This window comes from Stegostoma tigrinum, chromosome 5, assembly GCF_030684315.1.
Source record: "Stegostoma tigrinum isolate sSteTig4 chromosome 5, sSteTig4.hap1, whole genome shotgun sequence".
Classification (NCBI taxonomy): Eukaryota; Metazoa; Chordata; class Chondrichthyes; order Orectolobiformes; family Stegostomatidae; genus Stegostoma; species Stegostoma tigrinum.
The window spans coordinates 36,659,598-36,685,503 of NC_081358.1; the positions used below are offsets into that span (position 1 = coordinate 36,659,598).

Consider the following 25,906-nt stretch of genomic DNA (forward strand, 5'->3'; position numbering starts at 1 on the left):
GTAGGTGTGACACTTGTTCATTCACCACCTCTGTAGCTCTCTCTCCAATTTGATTTAGTCTGCACAGAACTCCAAGATCCACGTGTGGTGGTGACTTCTGGAATGGGAAGTAAATGCTGAGAATGGTGTCCACAGGCTAATTGTGGAATCGCGGACCAATTGCTCGGCTGACAGTTTGGATAGGACAGGGCTCCTCCTTTCCTAAGGCACAAACACCATTCAGGTGGCGCAGCATTTTATTTGTGCTTCTTTCAATCTAATCTACTGTGTTGACTTCTCACATTGTGGTATCCTATACATTGGCAAAGACCACTTGTGGAACATCTGCACTCTCTCTGCAGGATTGGCCTTCAGGTCCAAGTCGCGTTCAATAAACCACCCAACTCTCATGCAAACATGTGTACCCTAGGGCTGCTAATGTTCAACAGACGCTAGGGTTGGAAACACACCTTACTTTCTGCTTAGGAACCTTACAATCTCCAAGACTCGATATTAAATTTAACAATTTCAGAGGAAGACGTTTCTCCTCCATTTTTACCACATTGCCTTACCCCGGGTCATGTCCTGTTGACTTAACTCTCAGCAGAGCAGATCATTTTCTCCTTTTACACGTATTTTACATCACTATCTCTCCCTTAGTACCATTACTACTCCCTTGATCTTTACTTTGTGTTATAAAGCGGAGGTCGAATACCACCCCCCTCCCCCTGCTTCTGACAGCTAAAACCGAAACACCCAGAGAGGCGCATCTCACCCTATGATCTGTTAAAAGTAGTGTGAAAATGGTGCTATAACGTGCTTCTCAACCCCAATCTGTTATGAAGGAGTGACTAAATGAAATAAACTCTTGATACTCACTTTATAACCATCAAGTAACAATTTATTTATCGAACTCTAACAGTGAGCAGATTAACTGAACTATCAACAAACCGAACATTTCCCCTCTAATTACTAACTATTCCTGAAAAAAACAAAATTCTGATAATATTCTGTTCTAATGAATACATGTCCCACTTATATGAACTAAAATTTTTTAAAAATTAGAACTTAGTCTCTCAAAATTACAGCCATTTTACACTAGGTCTATATGCAAATTACATTGAATACTACCATTTCTACTTTATGAACACATTTTTCTTTTAAACACATAATAAAGCATTTGCAATAACAGTTTCGTGACCTGCACCACGTACAAACTTCTTTTGCTCTCTCTGCACAAAGGTACTTTCCGGTAACTGCGAAGTAAGTAACGCTTTGTGATATAGGTGACCTGTCTCACTCTTTCCACACTGTCCTCCTGCCTTGGAATGGGGTGAGAGTCAGATTTGGTCACAGCATTGACCTTCCGATAATGTACACAGAATTGTTGAGTATCATCAGGATTGGGAGCCAACACGATCGGGGAACTCCACTCACTTTGCATCGGCTCAATGGTGTCTCCTTGGAGCATCACTTCCACTTTCTTCTGAACCTGCGCTGCTTTGACAGGATTAAACTTGCAGGGGTCTGGTTTTATCGGAACAGCATTTCCTACGTCAACCTCTACTAGGGTATTACTGCTCCCCATTCAAATCACAACCATTATCACTTCCCCGAGCATGATTGGGCTTTCTGCTCTTACCTTACACAAGGGAACACTACTCCTCTATTTATTCCACAGATAATCATTCTCTCAGGCAACATTTCAGGAGGAGTGCAAATATTTTCATCTCTTACTATTAGAGACTGACATGATCCTGTATCTGTAAATACGTTAACTCCTTTACCTAATCCCCCTGTCCTACCTCAGTAAACCTTACCCATACTCTTTGAAAAAGATCAGGGACTGTCTCACTATCCAGCCTGCGACTAGGCTGTGCACTCTTTTGCAGCTTCTTGACATCTCTTGGGATTTCTTTCACTACTTCAACTAATTCCACTGGCTTAGCCACTTTTACCACATCCTTTTTCCCAGCACCTCTCTTAAACCACCAACACCGTGATTTTATGTGTCCCACCTTATTGCAGTAAAAACACCAGAGATCTATCACTTCCTTTCCACCCTTTTGGGTTTCTTTCTTCACCTGTGGTAAACTGTTTCCAGTGTGATCAACCTTTTGTTTTCCATTGAAGGAACTCCCTCTTTCCTTTTCATCGTGGGATAAAATTGCTGTTAGAAGCGAGATTTCAATTTATGCACTAATGTGTATTCATCCACCATCTCTGTTGCTCTTCTTGCTGTTTTAACTTTCTGTTCCTCAACTTGCGTTCTTATCATTTCTGGAAGAGAGTTTTTAAACTTCTCCAGCAGAATAACATCTCTAAGAACCCCGTATGTCTTTTCTTATATTTTTAATGCTCTCATCCACCTATTGAAGCTGCCCTGCTTAATTCTTTCACTCACTCACAATTTTGACCTGGTTCCTTTCTTATATTTCCAAACAGTTGTCTATATGCTTCTGGTACCAATTCTTAGGCACTCAAAATAGCCTGCTTTACTTCTTTGTATTCCCTTGACACCTCCTCTGACAGCGTTACAAACACCTCACAAGCCCTGCCTACCAACTTGGTCTGAATCAGCATTACCCACAGTCTCTGGCCAGCTCAACTGTTTAGCCAATTCCTCAAAGGAAACAAAAAATGCTTTTACACCTTTTTTATCGAATTTTGGTAATGCTTTGACATATTTGCATGTATCTCTTATCAGGTCTTTGGCTACAATGGGTTTGCTCATCATCACTATCCTCCTCACTAAGCCTACCTCTTGTTTCTCCTCCATCCTTGTATTGTCTACTTTACTGTCTAATTGTCAGCTTCTGAAGTTCAAACTCTATTTTTTTCCCCCTTGTATATTCAAGCTGCTTCATCTTTTCCAACTCAAACATTCTTTCCTTTTCTTTCATTTCCGCCATGGCTCTTTCCCTTTATCATCTAATTCCAAATCATCTAATTTGCATTTTATTTATTTCTAACTCCATTGCACTTGACTGTTTCTCTGGTATGCCTAAATGCTTGACTGACTCCGTTACAATTTCAGTTTTCTTCTTATCCCTAGTTAAACTCAATTCTAGCCCATCTGCTAATTCTACAAGTGTTCTCTTTGGTTTTTCTAAGCTTTCCTGGCAAATTTGGGAAGCATCTTTGATTCCCAAAACCTCTTTAGCAATGTTAGGAGCCATTTCCCCAAGTCTGTTTAAATCTGCTGAGACCTTGCATACCCCAAATCTGTTCAAACCCTACCAGATCCTGGACACGATCCTGTCCAAATCCAGACCTGATCTAGCCAGATCCTAGACCCACACCCAGTTATAAAGGGGAGGTCGACCTTGCTCTGATAACTAAAACCAAAATACTCAGAGAGGCTAGCCTCACCCTATAATCTTTGAAAAGGAGTGTGAAAAGTGGAATAACTGCCTCTCATCCCCAATCTGTTATAAAGGAGTGGTTAAATGAAATAAACTCTTGATACTCACTCTATAATCAACAAGTACCAATTTATTTATCTAACTCTAATGGTGAATGAATTAACATGAACTATTAACAAACCGAACCATTCCCCTCCAACTATTAATTATTCCCAAATAAAACAAAATTCTAACAGTATGCTGTTCTAATAAATAGAAATCCGACTTATATAAATCAAAAATAAACTAAAAATAATTAGAACTTAGTCCCTTGATATTACAGTTAGGTCACATCTCCTAGAATGTTCCAAGTCTTCTCCAATTATCTTCTGTCACGAGTGCCTTCTTCGTTGAATTCTTCTGTCAGGTATATTAACCAAGAGTCCCACAGTACCTTTACTTAGATGACGTTTTCACTAAAAGCTGAGAGAGCTGATCTCTTAGCAAATGGCCGTTCACTCTCTGATGATTTTGCAACTATCTCCAACTTTTATACCCTTAATGACATATCAATTTTTTACAAAAGGATTGGTCCTATGTTGTCAAAACCATTAGATTTAAATTAATTGTTTTTTAGTATCTAAGTACCTGGTTTAAATTAATTGTCTAAATTCAAACTTGTTGGCTTGATAGCACAATTGTAGCTTGGACTGTTAACTGTACAGCCTTTGATATAAATGTTACAATTCAGATGCTGTGTGCACCTGTAAACCCATAAGCTGCCCACAGACATGGCTTTCCTCCATGCTGAGAAAAAGTACATTATCATTTAAAGGAACCATACACTGCCTCCCCCCCTATCATTTGATAAACATTGATATTTTACAAATGCCAAAGTCTAACACCCTGCCTTTCAATCCACATGTACTGTAACTGACTTTGTAACACTTTGGTACCCTCACCATTGCATCCATTCACTCCTCTTCCCTCTGTCAACAAATCCAGACTCTCTACCCTCTTTCACTTCTGAAGAAGAGTCATATTGGACTCAAAAGAAGTAACTCTGTTTGTCTCCCTTTAGATGATGCCAGACCAGCTGAGTTTCTCTAGCATTTTTGTGTTTGTTTTAAACAGCCTTCAGGTCTGCATGTTTTTGGGTATGTAAATTTTAAGAGATTCAACCAATTTAACCTGCCTTCATCCCACTTGCAGTATTAATTTACAAATGTTCAATACTTCATATTAAAATTGTTGCGCAATTTCAGTTTAAACTGGCTAAGTCAGGGGGTGAGAAAAGAATAGATATTTTTTCACTCCATTTTTCCCCTCCAAATACTGACAATAGTAGTTAACAAATCTTGCATTTATTTCGTAAATTAAAAATGCAAAACTTTCTAATATACAATAGAGTAAAGGAATATGCCTGTCAGCCCACCCAGCTTGCACTAATTCCAATCCCTATCTAGGCCTGCTACTTATTGTCCATTTGCAGCTTCTATCCCTCCATTCACCTCCAATTTATGTGTCTATTAAGATATGCCTCAAATGGTGCTAATGTGCCTGCTTCCACCTCCTCCACTGTCAGCATGTCACAGGGGCCCACCACACTCTGATTGAAAAATCTTCCTCACACTTCTCACCTAAATTTTACCCCTCTCACCTTGAACCTGTGCCTTCTTGTAGTTTATCCTTCCACTCTGAGAAGCAGCCTCTCACTATCCACCCTATCTATGTATCACATAATTTTGTAGACCTCTATCATGTCACTCCTCAGCCTCCTTCTTTCCAATGAAAATAATTTGAGTTTCAATGCTTTAGAAATATTTAAGACAGGTTTGATGTTAAGTCAAATGAGAGAGCTATTAGGACAAGTAAAAAAATCAAAACTTGGAAAAGTGTTTAAAAGGTGGAAGCATTTATAAACCAAAAGGTTCACTGAAGGAATTGAGGCTCAGACAGCTGAACTTGTGCAAATACACTGCACGCGTTCCAAGACATAAACTAGATTAAAATTAAGACAGACAGTGAGTAAATTATAAATTCCTTCTCAACTTCAATAAAATTGTACCGAACAAAATTAGCCTTTGCAATTGCTCTAAGGGTTGACATTGTCAATCAGATGGTCCTCAACCAATACCCTTTCTCTATTCTCCAACTCTTTGGGAAAGATCTTGCTTCTTTCACCCTTGTCTGTCTAATCAGGTATTAATTAAATATAAATTAATTAAATATACAATAAATTAATCAATTTGGAATAGTAGGCCCTTTAGTCCCTCTAGTCCTTTCTGCCAGAATAATGGCTTATCTGATTACAGTGTATACTCTAATAAACATTTCCATCTACGCCCAACAACCTTGGACTCATTTTTCATCAAGAATCAGTCTATCTTTGCTGAGAAGTATTCAATGACCAGCCTCCACTCCTCACTTGGGAAGGAGGTTCCAGATCACCTTCTGAGATTAAAATAATCCTTATTTCCATTTTAAATGCAACACCCTTTATTTTTATTTGCAGGGACGAGACCAGAAATGCACACAGTACTCCAGCTGGGGCCTGACCAATGCTCACTGCGACACCAACATTATCTCCTCGTACTTATACGCTATGCAACGACTGATAAAGGAAGTGCCCCTTATGCCTTCTCAACTACCTATTCATGTGTTCTGGGACTTCGGGGATCTGTGAATACTCAGCCCAAGATCGCTCTGTTCCTCTAAGCTACCCAGTGTGCTGCCATTCATGAATAGTCCCTCATCTGGTTTCTTCTTCCAAAGAGTGCCATCTGCACTTATCAGGGTTAAAAACCATCTGCCACTAGTCTGCCCATCCGACCCACTGATCTATATCTTATAAACGTCTTCCTCAGCATTAACGACTCAACTAATTTTGGTGTCATCTGCAAATCTGCTTAACATTACCCCCACATTTTCATCTATATCATTGACATTTACAACAAACAATAATAATTCTAGTACTGATCCTCGTGACACACTCCAGGACACCAGTCTCCAATCACTCAAACAGCCTCCTACCACTGCCCTTTGTGTCCTATTACTAAGCCAATTTTTGATCCACCTCACCAAGTTTCCCTGTGCTTTAACCTTCTCAATCAGTCTCCCATGTGGGACCTTATCAAAAGCTTTGCTAAAATCTATATAAGGTTGTTGACTTGCTCGCCAAATTGGCTTGTTCTTGTTCAGACATTTCGTCACCATGCTAGGTGATATCAAAAGTGGAGTCTCCAGATGAAGCAATGTCAATCTAGTGCACTTGGAATTTATACTGTCTGGTCCGTTATGGTGAGTAGTGTCATTTCTGGTTTTGGACCTATAGTCATTCCTCAGCACCTTTGTGAATGCCCCCCCACTGCTCCACTGAAGACCTACCCGCAAGGAGCTGTTCCCAGTCTACTTGGCCAGATCCTACTTTATTTTAATAAAATCTGGCTTTCCCCCCAAACCAAAGCCATCTTTTGCTAGCCATCTTTTTCCTTGTCCAGAACAGATTTGAACTGTACTGTGTTGTGGTTGCTGTCGCTAAAACGTTCCACCACTGCCACAAATGCTTGTCCAGCTTCTTTCCCCATAACCAACATGGTGCTGTCCTTTGTGCAGATTGATACAAAATACCCCACGGTAAGCATTTCAGGAAATCCATTCCCTCTAAACCCTTCACTCTAGGGTTATCCCAATTTATGTTGGAGAAATTGAAATCCCCTGGTAAAATTATCTAATTATTATTCTTACAAACTCTGTGAACTGGCTACATATTTGCTCTTCTACTTCCCACTGACTCTCTGGGGCCAGTTATACACTCCCAGTAAAGTAGCTGTCCACTTAACATTCCTAAGTTCTACCCACAAAGTCTTGTTTGAGGACTCTTCCAAGACATCAACTCTCCTTATTACAGTAATTGACTCCTTGATTAATAGTGTTATATCACCACCCTTTTTTCACCCTCCTCTATCTCGCCTAAGATCCTACACCCCAGAATGTTAAGTTGCCAGTGCAGCCCTTCCCCCAATCATGTTTCTGCGATGGCAACAATGCCATGTGACAATCCATTCCATCAGGTTTACCTTTTACACTCCAAGCATTAAAGACTTCAGTTCCACTCTTCTCTGCCTCAAACTGAATGCAAAACTAAATCATTACGACCACTGCTACATAGGGATGCCTTTACTATGAGGTCACTAATTAATCTTATGTCACTGCACGTTATCAGTTCCAGTGCAGCCTGCTCGCTGGTTGGCTCAAGAATATGTTCCTCCAAGAAACTTTTCCGAAAACATTCAAACAATTCATCTTCCAGGTAACCGTTGCCAATGTGATTCATCTAAATTATATGCAGATTAAAAATTCTCTCAGAGGCTCCTATTATTTTCTCACAAGCTCCTGTTATTTCCTTCTGTCCACCCTGTCCTACAATGCACTTACTGTTAGGAACCTTGTTACCACTCTCACAAGGGATTTCTTACCTTCACTCTTTCACATCTATATCCAAACTGATTCTACATTTGACCTCCAGAGCTGAGACCAGTTCTCTCGACTGTACCAATGCAAAGAACATCAGAATATCTCAAGCAATAGTTTTTCTTGCCACCACCAGAGTCCTCCATATATTCTCTTCATCTCAACTATATACTGCATCTCGGTGACATTATTTACATCTTGAGTGTCAGCTACAGTAACACTATTTTTGATGGCTTAAAAGGAGACGAGAAAAGGAGGAAAAAAAATTATCTGAAGAAGATAAATACAACAGATGTAAGAAATATAACTGATCTTACTGGATTGTGAACAGATTTAATGTTAATACCATGCAATGTATAGTATTTGCCGCTTTCTGGTCATTATAAGCTACCCACATGGTGGCTCAGTGGTTAGCACTGCAGCCTCACAGCGCCAGGGACCTGGGTTCGATTCCAGCCTCTGGCAACTGTCTGTGTGGAGTTTGCACGTTCTCCCCATGTCTGCGTGGGTTTTGTCCAGGTGCTCCGGTTTCCTCCCACAGTCCAAAGATGTGCAGGTGGATTGGCCATGCTAAATTGCTCGTAGTGTTCAGGGGTGCTCCAAAGGGCGGTGTGGACTTGTTGGGCCAAAGGGCCTGTTTCCATACTATAGGGAATCTAATCTAATCATCACATTTCTTTTAAACTGTACAGATGAGAGTTTCCCAATGGGTTCAGCTAGCATTTTAAAGCTCAGGCATTGCAATTTCAACTTGAAAAAACAAAATGAAGCTTTCAGCAAATGCATTTCAAAAAAATCTGATTTTATTTCACATCACATGACAGGGAAGAATGTGCTGAGGAGAACCTTCCTCATATTTTCACAAGGTTAATCCCATTGATAATGTAGATACTCCATACCCAAGCATGAACCAAAATGATACATGTTACTATGGACCATCTGACGCACCGTGGCAGATTTTCTTTTGGTGCTATGCCAACTCAACATAATTCCAGCAGACTGGGTGGAAAATTGAGTAATTGGCTAGATCACCAGCATTTTTTACTCCCCACAGGCTGCAACTGCAGATTCTCTACTGGCAATACACCGGATTCATTAAAATGTCTGTCCAAATAGGAGTAAGTACACAGACATGAGCTGACTGATTCCTATTGTTTTACATGTTACTTCCAACCATTTGCACCATTATGATGCGAGGAATATCAGATGTTCCTGGCAGTGGCATGCATACACATGAAATTTAATTGGACCCTAATAGATTGTACAGGGTTGTGATTGGTTGTAAAATATGCTGACTTCAATATTCTTTTGTTTAAAAAAATTCAATTTTCTTTGGCAAGCCCAGAAATAAATACTGGAATGGATGACTGCAGGCTGCAAATGTCTGCAGCAGCAATATTCCCCCATTGTTCCCAGGTAGTGGGAATATCTGATACTAGGAGGAATCTTATTGAATTTATTAAATTGGAGAGACAGTAAAACCAGCTTGAACAGGAGCTCAGGCCCACACAAGTTGCATCAGTATAACGGTCCTCACTTTTCAGGGAATAATGATTACTGAATAGCATTCAGCCATACACAATGCGCACACTTAAAACTTGCATTGGAAATACTATTCGATGAAATGTTAAAGTTAAGGAACTTTTAGCATAGTTGTTTGATGGTCATGAAGAAACCTACTTATCGATGGAAAGATTTTAAAATGTGTGTGTCAAGGAAACTGTGACATTGACTATCAGGTCTAGATTACACCATCGGAATGTATGAGAACAAAAACATTCACATCTTGTGCGAAAAAAGAGTCCTGCACAAGACAACCCTAGATTTCCACATGTTTTTTTTTTGACAAAAGGTCAAAGGACATTTGAACGATTTGTGGGGAGTGCTAGGGAAAAGGGGCAAGGAAAGATAAGGTTCAACATCCCCTCCACAGCTCAGAAGGAATTTACGACTGTTCATACAAGGTGAACTTGCTCCAGATGACTCTTTCTGCAATTCCCTCTGTACATCTCCACTCATTCCCTTCATTTAAAATGATCCTAGAAATCTGTGCCTGATTACATTCCCGTAAAATTACTATGGCAAAAAGGAGAAATGAGGGTGACTGCCCTCATCACCAAGGGAGGGTTGGACTGGGTGTGGCATCAAGAAGCATGAGCAAAACTGAAGTCAATGGAACTCCAGGGTCAAATTGAATTGGAGTCAAAATCTGCAAAAGCTATCTAGTACATCAGGACAGTTCTACTTGTTTGACAGCAACAGCATACTTTGAAAACTTCTTCTGCAAGTTCCTCTTTGCTACACCATGAATTCAGATGTTAGGGCTTGCCCTAACCTAAAAAAATTCTGCAACATCTCTACTGTAGAAAATATCTAGATGTACCTTATAGGAAGGATGATAAAAGATTGATGGAATAGATTATTCTTCATCATATCCTCTACAAGTTAACAATAAAAGACAAATATCTGAACATTACAATTTATTATTGGTCTTTTCATAAGTGATTGAGGGATTAATATATCAAAATTGGCAGCACAGCACTTTCATATAATTATAAACAAAGGCAGAAAAATGAATGTGCTCATGAGATTTACAATGTTGCATACTTTAACATTTATTTGTTGCAGCAGATCAGAACCTGAAACACTCTCCAGCAATATATTAGATGACTCATACAGGTATTGAGTCAATACCTGACAGCAGTCAAAGTACACAAGCAGAATTAAAATCTCTCACTTATGGTTATTGGCCTGATCAGATTTATGATTCTAAACAGGTTAAGGAAGTCAAAGTATTAAAAAAAATCCAGTTCTACAAATGCAGTGGTCATTTATCACCAGATGACAGACCAGAGTACCAGTTCCTTCTGCTCTCTGATATGACTTCCCGCTTTCTCAAAGGATTTCAAGTAACTAAGCACTCCAGCCAGTGGTCATACTAACGTAATTCTGACTGACAAAGTAACCAGAGATACAGTTGGTCAGAGTGATCTCGCCTTACAGGTTACAAAACATAGTGCCATAGAGTTGTACAGCACAGAAAAAGACAGTTTGGTCCAACTCATCTATGCCGACCAGATAGCCTAAATAAATCTAGTCCCAATTGCAGCATTTGGCCCACATCCCTCCAAGCCCTTCCTATTATATACCCGTGCAGGTGACTTTTAAATGTCATAATTATACCAGCCTTCACCACTTTCTCTGGCAGCTCATTCTGTGCACGCATCAACCTGCGAAAATGTTGCCCCTCAAGTCCTTTATGAATCTTTCCCCTCTCACCTTAAACTTTTGGACTCTTCTACCCTGGAGAAAAGACCTTGGCTATTCACCCTCATGATTTTATAAGCTTCTATAAAAGGTCACTCCTCAGCCTGTAATGCTACACAGATAATAGCCCCAGCCTACTCAGCCTCTCCCTGTAGCTCAAACCCTCCAACTTCATCAACATCTTTGTAAATCTTTTCTGGATCCTTTCAACTTTAATAATATCTTTCCTATCACAAGGCAACCAGAACTGAATGCAGTATTCCAAAAGTGGCCTAACCAATGTCATGTACAGCCTCAACATGACTTCCCAACTCCTACACTCCATGCACTGACCAATAAACACAAGCATATCAAGCACCTTCTTTTACCACCTTGTCTATCTGCAACTCCACTTTCAAGGAATGATGAACCTGCAACCCAATGTCTGTTTGTTCAGCAACTCTCCCCTGGACCCTAATTATAACTATCTAAGTCCTGGCCTGGTTTGCCTTTCCAAAATGTTAGATGGAAAACCTATCTGAATTAAACTCCAGCTGCCACTCCTTGGCCCACCAGCCCATCTGATCAAGGACTCATTGTACTCCGTGGTAACCTTCTTCACTGTCCACTACACCACCAATTTTGGTGTCAACTACAAACTTACTAACCATTCCTCCTATAGTCACATCTAATTTATTTATCTAAATGACACAAAGCAATGCACCCATCACCAATCCATGTGACATACTGCTGGTCACAGGCCACTAGTCTGAATAACAACTCTCCACCATCACCCTCTGTCTCCTATTTTCAATTTTGTTTCCAAATGGCTAGCTCTCCCTGGATTCCATGTGATCTAACCTTGCTAACCAGTCTACGTTATGGAATATTGTTGAACGCCTTGTCAAACATAATGCAATATAGATCAAGTTAGATTGGTAATACTTAATCCCCACCTTCAGAATTGCATGAGGAGACTTGTATGTTATAGTAACCATATACTTCCCCATTATTCAGATCCACAGCCACACAGGTAGAGAAACATTCTTTGCTTGTAGATTAAAATTTGCTTTGTTCATTGTTATATGGGGAGGTGGGCAACATTCCATTTTGGCACAAGAAACGAATAAACTTCTGATTCTACACCCAAAACTGGATTCAATCAAATCTCAATTCATTGTCATAATTTTAACAGTAACATGAATATAATAGCATAATACAATAATATTAATCTGTGCTGGCCTGAAAACTAAAATGGCAAAGAAGCAAGTGTCCTTTCTATATGAAGGCAATTTTATTAATGAAGTCTCAGCAAGAGAAATGCATTCTTCCAAACAGTGTTTCAGAAATGAGACATTTCTTCGTTAATTTATCAAAACAATTGCAAACCATCATACTTACATGTTTCAAGCTACCTACACAAAACGTTTTAAAAGTGTGGCAAATTCCCTTCCTGCTCTTAAACAAAACTAGTGCCGTATATACGGTTACCTTCCTCAAGCTTTTCAAAATGTGTTATGAACACATTTTTCTTAATACTAGTTAATGTGAGAAAGTTATGATGGGCCTTTCCAGACAAATTGCAGCCCTTCTAGTCATGACTTTCCTACAGCGGCGCTTGGTTGAGAATTCCATGAAATACTCCCAGAAACAAAAAAAGAACAGCAATAAACATGCACAAATCAGGATGGAGTACATTTTCAAGGTTATTTTCTGAATGTTTTGAGAAGATTTGTAGCTCAGGTTGAGGTTCTGGATGTAAGTTTGCTCGCTGAGCTGGATGGTTCATTTTCAGACATTTCGTCACCATTCTAGGTAATATCATCAGTGACCCTCCAGTGAAGCGCTGGTGTTATGTCCCGTTTTCTATTTATGTGTTTAGGTTTCCTTGGGTTGGTGATGTCATTTCCTGTTCTTTTTCTCAGCGGGTGGTAGGTGGGCTCCAAATCAATGTGTTTGTTGATGGAATTCCGGTTGGAATGCCATGCTTCTAGGAATTCTCATGAGTGTCTCTGTTTGGCTTGTCCTAGGATGGATGTGTTGTCCTTCCCCATCTGTATGTAAGGATACTAGTGATAGTGGGTCATGTCTCTGGTGGCTAGCTTTCTACCAAAACATCCATCCTAGGACAAGCCAAACAAAGACACGCACGAGAATTCCTAGAAGCATAGCATTCCAACCAGAACTCCATCAACAAACATATTGATTTGGAGCCCATCTACCACCCTCTGAGAAAAAGAACAGGAAATGACATCACTGACCCAAGGAAACCTAAACACATAAATAGAAAGTGGGACATAACACCAGTGCTTCACCGGAGGCTCACTATTGATGCTACCTAGAATGGTGACTGATTATCTGGGAACAAACCTTCCAGCTCAGTGAACCAGCTTACATCTGAAACAAAATAAAGACCCACTCTCTTGTGGACCGAGAGGAAGAGAGTGCTGTGTTGGAGGTGGAAGGAAGACGTCGGGTTGGCTGTGCACCCTTGCGACCGGTGGATCTTAATGCTGGCTTCGGCCTAACACTGGTTCAGGGGAGCAGCCAACTTGCAACGATGGCTGCGGCAAGTGCTCGTGCCCCAGGTCAGGGGGTCCGGAACACCATCCATGTTTCCGTAAAGAAGGTGGATGAAGGTGCACCTGTGGACTGCACTTTCTTCGTGAAGAGAGTCCTGTTGGACTGTTGCGGGTTCGCTGCTGCGGACATTTACTACCTGCAGGATTTCCCCGGAGGAGGTTTTTACGATGTGACCTTCAGGAGTGCCAAGCTTTGCGAGCGCTTCCTGGAGGTTTTCAAGGAGAAAGGAGGTGAGGGCCCCCTCTCTGTATTGACCGCTGTCCCACTGTTTGTGAAGCCAGCACAGAGGAGCCGTATGGTGACTGTACACATGTACAACCCGCATGTGCTAGCAGTTGATGTCCTGACCGTCCTTGGAAGGTACGTGAAGGTGGAAGGGGACCTAACCAACATCATGGACCACTTTGGCATCTGGACCAGTAAGAGGCAGGTCAAGGTGACGCTGAGGATGGGCGCGGACGGGAACGTCGTACACCCACCATCCAGCTTCGCGATCGGCGGGAGCAAGGGCTACCTGACCTACGCAGGGCAACCTAAAGTCTGCCATGCCTGTGGTAGGTCAGGTCACGTGGCGGCCGACTGCAAAGCCACCATCTGCAGGAACTGCAGGGAGGAGGGACACCTTGCAAAGGATTGCCTACAAGAAAAAAAGCTGTAACCTTTGTGGGGAAGCGATCTATAGGCATGCCCGCGGTGGGGAACTACCTACGCCCAGGTCGCCAGCAGGGGCAATGGGGGGCCAGCCCCCCCCCGGAGGAGAGGAAGGCACCAGGGCCCTGCAAGGACCCCACTAATGTGGAGGGCCAGGTCGTGCAGGAGGGCCCAGCCCCGCAGGATGGGCCCGAGGCCAGCAAAGCGCACCTGCAGGCTCCGCTCCCCCCTGACAACTCGGAGTCGATGGAGGCGGCGACTGGCGACCCAGGGGAGTGGACGACGGTCCGGAAAGCGAGGAGGAAGGTGCGTCGGTGGGCCCAGGAACTGCAACCATCAGGTGGGAAGAGGCAGCTTCAGGGGGGCTATAAGAGCTCCTCTGACGAGGGATATTCGGAGAGGGCCCGCCCAAAGCAGAAGCTAAAGATCTCAAGGGAGAAGGAAAGCAGCACCACGCTTCCAGGTGAGGTGTCCTGAGGCTCCCTCCGACACCCAGTCACGTGCCACTGGGGCACTGGAGGGCCCCTCGGAACTTCCAGGCGGGAAGGAGGAAACAGCGCGTCCCCAGCCTGACCTAGAACCAGACTCTCCTGCCTCCGTACCCCCGACGGGGGGATGCCACCCAGAAGGCAGCACGGACGGTTTCCTGAGCCCGGAGAGCGTCCAGCAGTTAGCCTGGGCAATGGGCGTGAAGGGACAGAGAGGGGCTGGACCTTGGACTCGGGGAGGGTAATGCGGTCACCGCCCACAATGGGGGTACGAGTTGCGAGCATTAATGTGCACAGCGTCAAGTCCACTGCAAGATGTATGTCCACGTTGGCCTACCTGACCACCGTCAAGGCGGACCTCCTGTTTCTGGAGTGCGGGATACCACACCTCAGCAGGAACGGGAAATGGTCCAGCGCCTGGACCTGTGGGCCTTCGATCTGGTCGGGGGATAACGACTGTCACTCCTCCGGCCTGGCTATTCTGGTGGGTGGGGGGGGGGGGGGGCGCCTCCTAATGGCTGATGTCACCTACAAGAATGCTCCCCTGAGGCTGATCAACGTGTAAGCCCCAGCGGTACGGAGTGAGCGGCTGGCCGTCCTGCAGCGGCTTCCACCCCTGCTGGCTACGTCCAGGCCAGTCATCCTAGGCGCAGACTTCAACTGCATCATTGATGCAGATGGAAGATCCGGCGCAGGGACAGCGGGTGGGGGGAGTCAACTGGACGTCATGTCCAGATTCCTGATGGGCACGGTGAAGGACGCCAAGCTGCTCGACGTCTTCAGCACCCCTGCAGACGGAGCGCAGCGGAGGTACACCTGGTTGCGGCCAGACGGGTCTATTCGCTCAAGGATAGACTTCCTGTTGTGTCACGGGCGTTCTCTGTCAGGTCCACCTGCGTCGAGCCGGTGTTCTTCTCTGACCACTGCCTCCTGCTGGCCGACTGTCACTTACAGGACGACCAGCCAGCCGGCAAGGGGACGTGGAAGCTCAACACGACTCTGCTGACCCCAGAGAACGTCGAGGTGCTTAAGAGGGAGTACGCCAGTGGAGAACCGTGAAACCCCTCTTTGAGTCTCCAGGCGACTGGTGGGAGAGGGTGAAGGAGAACATCAAGAGGTTCTTTGTCCTCAAGGGTGTTCGGAAGGCGAGAGAGAGGCGGGGAAAGCTGTCGCGACTCCAGAAAAGGGTGCAGAACCTGCTCCTTCTGCAGTTGATGGGGGTCGATGTCACGGAGGACCTCCGCGAGGTGAGGGGCCAGCAAGCCTCGCTCTTCGCCGCGGAGGCCTCCAGGATAATCTTCCGGTCCAGGGTCCGCTCCGTGGAGCATGACGAGACGTGCTCGCGTTTCTTCTTTCAGAAGATGCACAAAGAGAGCTCTGTGCTTGGCCGGCTGAAGGTGGACGACAGCTCGGTGACGTCGTCTCGGCCTGACATTTTGAGGATCAGCAGATCCTTCTATGCCGGACTGTACGACACGAAGCCCACGGACAGCACGGCCTCCGAGTCGTTCCTGTCGTCTATCACGGAGGTCTTAGACGACGGCACGAGGGAGTGGCTGGACCGGCCGATATCCCTGGACGAGCTGGCCAGAGCCCTCAAGTCCTTGCAGAGGAATAGGACTCCCGGAAGCGACGGCTTACCGGTCGAGCTGTATTCCACTCTGTGGTCGGCCAGGACCTGCTGGAGGTGTATGATAGTGCGCTTCGGGCAGGGGAAATGTGCAAGTCCATGAGGAAGGGCATCATCACCCTCATTTACAAGAGGAAGGGGGAGAGGGAAGAAATTAAGAATCGGCGTCCCATTTCACTTTTGAACGTGGACTATAAAATCCTGGCCAAGGTCATTGCCAACCGGGTCAGGTCTGTCCTGGAGTCAGTGATTCACCCTGACCAAACCTGTGCTGTGCCGGGCAGGAAGATCGCCGAGAGCCTCGCGCTCATCAGGGATACGATCGCCTACATACAGGACAAGCGGGTGGACACCTGCCTCGTCAGCCTGGACCAGGAGAACGCCTTCGACAGGGTCTCTCATGCTTACATGAGGGACGTCCTCTCCAAATTGGGGTTCGGGGAGGGCATCCGCAATCGGATCCGGCTGCTCTACACCAACATCGTTAGCGCAGTCTCGATCAACGGGTGGGAATCTGACAGTTTTCCTGTCAGATCTGGAGTCAGGCAGGGCTGCCCGCGCTCTCCTGCCTTGTTCGTGTGCTGTGTGGAGCCCTTCGCCGCATCCATCAGGAAGGACATGAGCCTGAAGGGCATGACTATCCCAGGCAGCGGAGGCCTTCAGGTCAAGACCTCCCTGTACATGGACGATGTCGCCGTCTTCTGCACCGATCGTCGGTCGGTGAGTAGACTGTTGGACATCTGCGGCCAGTTTGAACTGGCTTCGGGTGCCAAAGTCAATAGGGGCAAGAGCGAGGTCATGTTCTTCAGGAACTGGGACGACCGCTCCTTCATCCCCTTCACCGTCAGGACAGACTACCTGAAGGTGCTGGGTGTTTGGTTTGATGGAGCTGGGGCGTGCACTAAGACTTGGGAGGAGCGTATCACCAAATTGAAGCAGAAGCTGGGCAGGTGGACGCTCCAGTCCCTCTCCATTGCGGTTAAGAACCTGGTTGTCAGGTGCGAGGGGCTTTCGGTACTGTTGTATGTGGCGCAGGCCTGGCCTATTCCCTGGACCTGCACCGCTGCGGTCACCCAGGCCATCTTCCACTTCATTTGGGGGTCGAGGATGGACCGGGTCCGCAGGGACACCATGTACAAAGACCTGGAAAATGGGGGAAAGGGCGTACCGAATTCCGCCCTCGTCCTGACGGCTACCTTTGTTTGCGGCTGCATCAAGCTGTGCGTAGATCCTCAGTACGCAAACACCAATTACTGAGGTTCTACCTGTCCCCGGTGTTGCAAAGGATGGGCCTGGCCTCGTTGCCGCGGAACGCTCCGAGTAGTTGTACCGTCCCCTACCACCTGTCCTTCATGGAGAAATTTTTGAAAGGAACACCTTTGACCACAAGGCCGTCAGGCAGTGATCAGCACGTAGTATCCTCAAGACCCTTTGGGAAAAGGAGAGGGTGGATCCCGTTGTGTGGTTCCCCACGCAGACTGCCAAAGTCGTTTGGCAGAATGCCTCATCGCCAGAACTTTCAAACAAGCAAAAGGACATTGCTTGGCTGGCGGTGAGAGGGGCTCTGCCAGTGAGATCCTTTATGCATGCCCGGAATCTCTGCGCCACCACACGCTGCCCTCGAGATTGCTGCGGGGGGAACGAGACTGTCGATCACCTCCTTCTGGAGTGTGCCTATGCGCAGGAGGTCTGGAGGGGGATGCAGTGGTATTTGTCGAGGTTCGTCCCGAGCAGCTCCGTGACGCGGGACTCCATGCTCTACGGGCTGTTTCCCGGGACGCACACCGAGACCAACATCAACTGCGCCTGGAGGACCATCAATGCGGTGAAAGACGCTCTTTGGTCTGCCCGCAACTTGCTGGTCTGCCAGCTGAAAGAACTGACCCCGACCGAGTGTTGCAGGCTGGCACACTCCAAGGTCCAGGACTACGTGCTGAGGGATGCGCTAAAGCTTGGGGCAGCCGCCGCCAAGGCGCGGTGGGGAAAGACCACGGTATGAAACCCCTCGACCAGAATAGAAAAAAGGGCCCTGTCTGGTAACTGGGCCCAGCTGGCGCCTTCCCCAACTGGTCAGGGGGCCAACTGGGACTGTGCGGGGTGACGACTGCCGGGGTATTTTCTTTGCTTTTGTTTTTTTTCTTCTTTGTTTGTTTTTTACCTTTAGTTGGTGTACGTACCCACTGGGTAACCCGGAGTGGCTTGCATGACTGGGTAGGTGTATAAATATGTTTTTTTTTTGTACATCTTATAAATAAAGTACATTTTATCAAATTTAAAAAAAAGTGACGAAACGTCTGAAAATGAACCTTCCAGCTCAGCGAGCACACTTACATCCAGAACTCTTGTCCTTCTCAGCAGTCAAATTCCTGACCTAATGAGACATGGTTCACTGAAGCAGTTGAAGACTGTTCCATACAAAACTCTTGAAGTTACAGCCTTGACCTGCAATGGCAAGTCTCACCAGAACAAGAGTGGGTCAAGCAGGGACTTAGGACAGCAAGAACAGAGCATGAAATGATCTTGGCAAGTAGGGTTAAAGAGAATTTTGAGGCATTTTATACATAAAAATAAGAGGAAAACTATGGAGAAGGTAGGACCACTCAAGGATAAATAAGGGAACTTGCGCTTGAATGCAGAGGATGTGGGCAAGATCCTAAAGCATTGCTATTCACTCAGGGGAAGGATATGGAGGATCATAAGATTTGGAGCATGCAAATAAGCTATGACATTTTGAGATCAAGAAAGAAGTGGTGTTGGGTCTCTTGTAATGGAAAAGTCCCCAGGACCCAATCACATCAGCTTATTGAGAGAGGCAAGAAGGAGATTGGCAGGACCTTAATCAAGATCTTTGCAACCTCACAAGCCATTGAGAGGTCCTACAGGACTGGGGAGTAGCTAATGTTGTTTCTCTGTTCAAGAAGGGAAATAAGGATAATCTAAAAAAAACTACAGACTACTGACTCTCATCAGTAATTGGGAAGCCTTTGGAGAAAATTCTTAGGGATAGGACTTACAAACACGGGGCAATTTCAGAATATTGTATTGTATCAGGGCCTGTAGACTTTGGTGCAATTAATACAATTAGCTAAATCTTACATGCACAATGTTAATATATTTAAATGTTAGGGACTACTAACTTATCAGGACAACTAAACAAAATGATTAGCTCAATCTATCCAATTACACTTAGTGAAAGAGTGAACAATTGTCACAAACACAAGAATATGTAATACATCCACAAGAATTTTAATTTCACAAAGCTCACCCTGAATAATCTAACTTGTAAGTTTTGTTTTGCAACCTGACTAATGCAAAAACGACTTGCAACAGAGTCATCTTGGGAAGAAAAAAGGTGTCTACCAAACATCTAAATAAGTTTGAGAGAAAGAATCAGAATGTTTTTATTATTTATTACTATTTACTGCATTGTTGATGATTCAGCACCATTGTGGCTGCCATAACAATGACACTGACTCAATGTTGCATAACATAGAACAAAGAAGATTTCCGTACAATAAAGCAAAGTACTGTGGTGCTACAAACAAATTGCTGGAGAAATTCAGCAGGTCTGGCAGCAGCTGTGGAGAGAAAGTAGAGTTAGTGTTTCACACGCTACAACCCTTTGCCAGAGTGGGTTTGAAGAGGGGTGGCTGGACTCAAAACATCCAGTGTTTTCTCTCCACAAATTTCTCCAGCAATTTTTTTGTTTTGTTTGTTGTAGATTTGAGACTCTGTCTAAAGGAAGAATAATGTTGTCAAAAAAAGCCAAGTACTGTTATAACATTCGACTTTAAAGATTTTCGACCATTGGCATTACCCTCAAAATGCCAGTCAATATTTTCCATTTAGAATGGAGGCAAGAAAACTATAAAAGAACACAAGGGACCCCTAAACATCATCAACTCAAGTTCAAGCACTGATTGTTTTCTGCAGTTAAGCCAAGAATAAATTAACCATATAAACACTTGGACTGGTCTAATTTTCCATCCTTGTTAATCTGCTGTGTATTCTCTGATTGAATCTAGACGGTATGGCCACACTGCTAGCATTTGCACTTAAACTTCGTTACTACAAGACAAAAGATAGTGGCTAAGTCCTTATCAAAGATAGCAATGGTTTACCAATTAGTTAAGCTCTCCTTTGTTTTGTTGCAATGCAAGAGCCCTCCAACTGAAAGTAACCTTTCCACAGTACTGCAAGTTTTGAATACATTCACTGTAAGCTGCTTGAAGCATTGAACATCTCTCAACACTACCTCATGGGCTATTAAGGATGGGCCCACCACCTGCACCCCTGCCTCCCTTTCTCCCTGCCCACCTGCCTCCCCCCTTCCCCCTGCCACCCCATGACACCACCCTCCCACCCATGCCTCGCCATTTCCCACACCCCCCATGCTTTTTTCCCTACTGCCCCCTCCCCTTTTCCCCCAATCCTTCTCCTTGCCCCAACCTCCAACGGGCCCCTGCCTGCCACCTCACCTATATCCCCGCTTTCCCTTGCCTCCCACCCGCCAGCTCCCGCCTCCCTTTGACCCCACCACCCCTTGCACCCCCGCCACACATCTTCCCTCTACCACCCTGGCCTCCCCCGCCACGACCTCTCTTACATCTCCACAACCCCTTTTCCCCCCACCCACCACCTACAGCCTCACCTTGACCCCACAACCCCTTGCCCCCCGCCACACATTTTCCGTCTACCCCCCCGCCTTCCTTGTCCCCTGCCTCCCTTCTTCACCTGCCACCCCTTTCCACCTCTCACACCACCTCCTCTGTTCCCTACCACCCCCTTTTCCCCCAACCTCCCCTTGCCCCTGCCTGTTCCCACTCACCCTTGACCCCCTCTCCCCTCCCTGCCTCTGTTTGCTTTCCCGTCCCAGCTCATACTTGCTCCCCCTCCCAGCTCAGCCTCGACCCCTTCCCTGCTCACTGTTGCCCCCACTCATTGCCTTCCCTTGCTCCCACTGCCTGCTCACCCTTGCCATCCCCGCTCACCCTTGCCCCCCTTCGTCCCCCTCCCCTTGCCCCCACTCCCCTTTGCCCCCAACCTTCCCTTTCTCCCTCTCTCTGCTTCCCGTTGCCTTCTCCCTTGCCCCTTCTCCTCAACCACCTCCCTACCCTCTTTTGCACCTTATCCACCTTGCCGCACTTGACCCTACATCTTCCCCAACCCTGTACCCAATCCCCTTGCTCCATCTCCTGCCCCCTTGCACTCCCCCGCCCTAAAACCCCCACTTCCTCACTCCCACCTCCACCCTACCCCCATCCCCCACCCCCACCCTACACACCCACTCCTCCACCCTTCCTCACCCCCATCCCCCTCTACCCTACCCCCATCCCTCACCCCCACCCCCACCCTACACACCCACTCCTCCACCCTTCCTCACCCCCATCCCCCTCTACCCTACCCCCATCCCTCACCCCCACCCCCACCCTACACACCCACTCCTCCACCCTTCCTCACCCCCATCCCCCTCTACCCTACCCCCATCCCTCACCCCCTCCTCACCTCCACCCTTCCTCAACCCCATCCCCTCCACCCTACCCCCCTCCACCTCCCACCCCGACCCCTGCGCCCCTCCTCAACCCGCCCCCCAACTCCCCCGACCCCTCCTCAACCCGCCCCCCACTCCCTCCCCGCCCCTCCTCAACCCGCCCCCCACTCCCTCCCCGCCCCTCCTCAACCCGCCCCCCACTCCCTCCCCGCCCCTCCTCAACCCGCCCCCCACTCCCTCCCCGCCCCCCGCCCCCCCTCAACCCACCCCCCACTCCCTCCCCGCCCCCCGCCCCCCCTCAACCCACCCCCCGCCCCCCCTCAACCCACCCCCCACTCCCTCCCCGCCCCCCGCCCCTCCTCAACCCACCCCCCACTCCCTCCCCGCCCCCCGCCCCTCCTCAACCCACCCCCCACTCCCTCCCCGCCCCCCGCCCCTCCTCAACCCACCCCCCACTCCCTCCCCGCCCCCCGCCCCTCCTCAACCCACCCCCCACTCCCTCCCCGCCCCCCGCCCCTCCTCAACCCACCCCCCACTCCCTCCCCGCCCCCCGCCCCTCCTCAACCCACCCCCCACTCCCTCCCCGCCCCCCGCCCCTCCTCAACCCACCCCCCACTCCCTCCCCGCCCCCCGCCCCTCCTCAACCCACCCCCCACTCCCTCCCCGCCCCCGCCCCCCGCCCCTCCTCAACCCACCCCCCACTCCCTCCCCGCCCCCGCCCCCCGCCCCTCCTCAACCCACCCCCCACTCCCTCCCCGCCCCCGCCCCCGCCCCTCCTCAACCCACCCCCCACTCCCTCCCCGCCCCCGCCCCCGCCCCTCCTCAACCCACCCCCCACTCCCTCCCCGCCCCCGCCCCTCCTCAACCCACCCCCCACTCCCTCCCCGCCCCCGCCCCCGCCCCTCCTCAACCCGCCCCCGCCCCCGCCCCTCCTCAACCCGCCCCCACTCCCTCCCCGCCCCCGCCCCCGCCCCTCCTCAACCCGCCCCCACTCCCTCCCCGCCCCCGCCCCCGCCCCTCCTCAACCCGCCCCCACTCCCTCCCCGCCCCCGCCCCCGCCCCTCCTCAACCCACCCCCCACTCCCTCCCCGCCCCCGCCCCTCCTCGCCCCCGCCCCCGCCCCTCCTCAACCCACCCCCCAGCCCCTCCTCAACCCACCCCCCACTCCCTCCCCGCCCCCGCCCCTCCTCAACCCACCCCCCACTCCCTCCCCGCCCCCGCCCCTCCTCAACCCACCCCCCACTCCCTCCCCGCCCCCGCCCCTCCTCAACCCACCCCCCACTCCCTCCCCGCCCCCGCCCCTCCTCAACCCACCCCCCACTCCCTCCCCGCCCCCCACTCCCTCCCCGCCCCCGCCCCTCCTCAACCCACCCCCCACTCCCTCCCCGCCCCCGCCCCTCCTCAACCCACCCCCCACTCCCTCCCCGCCCCCGCCCCTCCTCAACCCACCCCCCACTCCCTCCCCGCCCCCGCCCCTCCTCAACCCACCCCCCACTCCCTCCCCGCCCCCGCCCCTCCTCAACCCACCCCCCACTCCCTCCCCGCCCCCGCCCCTCCTCAACCCACCCCCCACTCCCTCCCCGCCCCCGCCCCTCCTCAACCCACCCCCCACTCCCTCCCCGCCCCCGCCCCTCCTCAACCCACCCCCCACTCCCTCCCCGCCCCCGCCCCTCCTCAACCCACCCCCCACTCCCTCCCCGCCCCCGCCCCTCCTCAACCCACCCCCCACTCCCTCCCCGCCCCCGCCCCTCCTCAACCCACCCCCCACTCCCTCCCCGCCCCCGCCCCTCCTCAACCCACCCCCCACTCCCTCCCCGCCCCTCCTCAACCCACCCCCCACTCCCTCCCCGCCCCCGCCCCTCCTCAACCCACCCCCCACTCCCTCCCCGCCCCCGCCCCTCCTCAACCCACCCCCCACTCCCTCCCCGCCCCCGCCCCTCCTCAACCCACCCCCCCACTCCCTGCCTGCCCCTCCGCACCACCTCACCCCCACCCCACTCCCGCCCACCTCCCCACGCACCCCCACTCCCGCCCACCTCCCCACGCACCCCCACTTCACCTCACCCCCCAACGCTCCCCCACCCCCACCCCCACCCCTCACCACACCCCCACCCCTCACCACACCCCCACCCCTCACCCCACCCCTCACCACACCCCTCACCACACCCCCACCCCCTCTTGTCCCCTCCCCATGACACCCCCGCCCCCACTCCCTCACGTATCCCCTTGACTCCTCCCCTTGTCGCCCCCTTGACAGCCCCCAGCCTCCCACCCCATCCCCCCTCATTTCCCTTGTCCTTACCCCCGTGTCCCCTCCTCCCACACCCCTCACTCCATCCCCCGCCATGGGCGGTGAGGAGGAAGCGGAGCCGCAGCTGGAACCCGCCGCTGGATGGAGTGCGTTCCCGCTGCCTCTAACGGAACATTTCGATCGCGGGGGTCGGGCTTAATGAAAGGTGGATAAGGTGGCTTACCGACAAAAGAAATGAATGTAGCGATCCCCTCTCTCGGTAGCGGGGCCGGATCAGCTTGATCTGGATACAATGTGAACCGCCGGCTTTGTAACTCGCAACAACATTGTAGCCGGGCGGCGGCAGCAGCGATACAGTGTGTCTGCGTGTGACAAGCTGCTGAACACTCACTCACTGTCTCCGTCCCTCCGGCAGTGATACACTGTGTGTGTGTGTGTGAGAGAGAGAGAGAGAGAGACAAGCTACTCCACACTCACTCACTGTCTCCGTCCCTCCGGCAGTGATACACTGTGTTACTGTGTGTGTGTGTGTGTGTGTGTGTGTGTGAGAGAGAGAGAGAGAGAGAGAGAGAGAGAAGCTACTTCACACTCACTCACTGTCTCCGTCCCTCAGCCAGGCTCCAGCAGCGATACACTGTATTACCGTGAGAGAGAGGGAAAAGCTGCTTCGCACTCACTCATTCACTGGATCCCTCCCTCCTTCTGCCATGGCCACCTCCAAAAACAAACACAGGGGAATCCAACACCCAGCATCACCAACCACTCCCCTCATTCTTTCCGCTCTCATGTCCACTCCAAAAACACTCCGCTCACAAAGTCTGATCATTACCCGCTCAGTCATTACCTTCCCAATCAGTCCTTTGGAGTTGGAACACGAGGGACCTACTGGGCCATGACCACCCCTTTGTTGAATGGTTCTGCCACCTAAGCCAGGCAGAGCTCTCTAGGAGAGCTGGAGGCGGACTGCAGGGGTGATCATTTGCTGAAAAGACCAAGATTCAGAAAGCAGTGGGCGTTAGAGAATTATAAGGAGCAATTTTTGTGTTTCGCTAAAAATACTGAAAAAGCGGCGACCATTTTTTGCACTTAGTGCTTTGTACATTTTAGTTTACATTTTATTGCAGGTAAATTGCTACAAAATTGAGGGTATTTTGCATTTCATGAATGTTAATACATCTAAATTATCTCCAGCAAAGACGGGATGTGTATTATTTATCAAGCTGGCATTGATGAGAATGTTCAAATACTTTATATCCTGCTTATTCAAAAATCAGAAAGATTAATACTGTTCAATTTGTTATTGACCGTTTAATAATACAGAAAATAAATGCAATGTTTTGCAATTATCTTAACGATCCCTGGGATGATGACATCCAGTCTGGCGGTGCCCACTGTAATAAATTGCATTTATACAGAACAGAACAGAATAAAGAACAATCTTACTGGACTCGAAACGTTAACCGTTTCTCTCTCCCCAAAGATGTTGCCAGATCTGAGTTTATCTAGCACATTCTGTTTTTGTTTCAAATTTCCAGCATCACGGTTCTTTTGTGTTACTTCAGATAACTGCACTGCCAGTTTACGGAAGAAAAAAGGAGACATTTTCTACAAAATTTCAACAGATGTCTAACAGTTTCTCTCATATATTAAGCTATGAGTCAAATGTACACTGGGTTCAAATATTATCTAAAGAAGTCATTAAAGTAAGGATGTTGGAGCATGTGGAGGATGGAAAGGTACTCGCTCCATTCATCTTTCTGTAGCCTACCA

At 48.5% G+C, this 25,906-nt stretch overlaps 1 protein-coding gene across 13 annotated transcripts in view; it reads right to left on the reverse strand.

Moving 5' to 3' along the window:
* The window catches only part of fam110b (family with sequence similarity 110 member B), a 155,576-nt gene extending 130,482 nt beyond the window's left edge, over window positions 1-25,094 (reverse strand). For 7 of the 13 annotated variants that reach the window (XM_059645913.1, XM_059645916.1, XM_059645918.1 and 4 more), the window contains exon 1: window positions 24,360-24,825. The gene's annotated coding sequence lies outside the window, so the exon portion shown is untranslated. Of the gene's footprint in view, window positions 1-24,359; window positions 24,826-24,980 lie in introns of those variants that run through there. The other 6 variants (XM_059645921.1, XM_059645925.1, XM_059645920.1 and 3 more) reach the window with 3 other exon arrangements.
* Window positions 25,095-25,906: the final 812 nt, after the last annotated feature.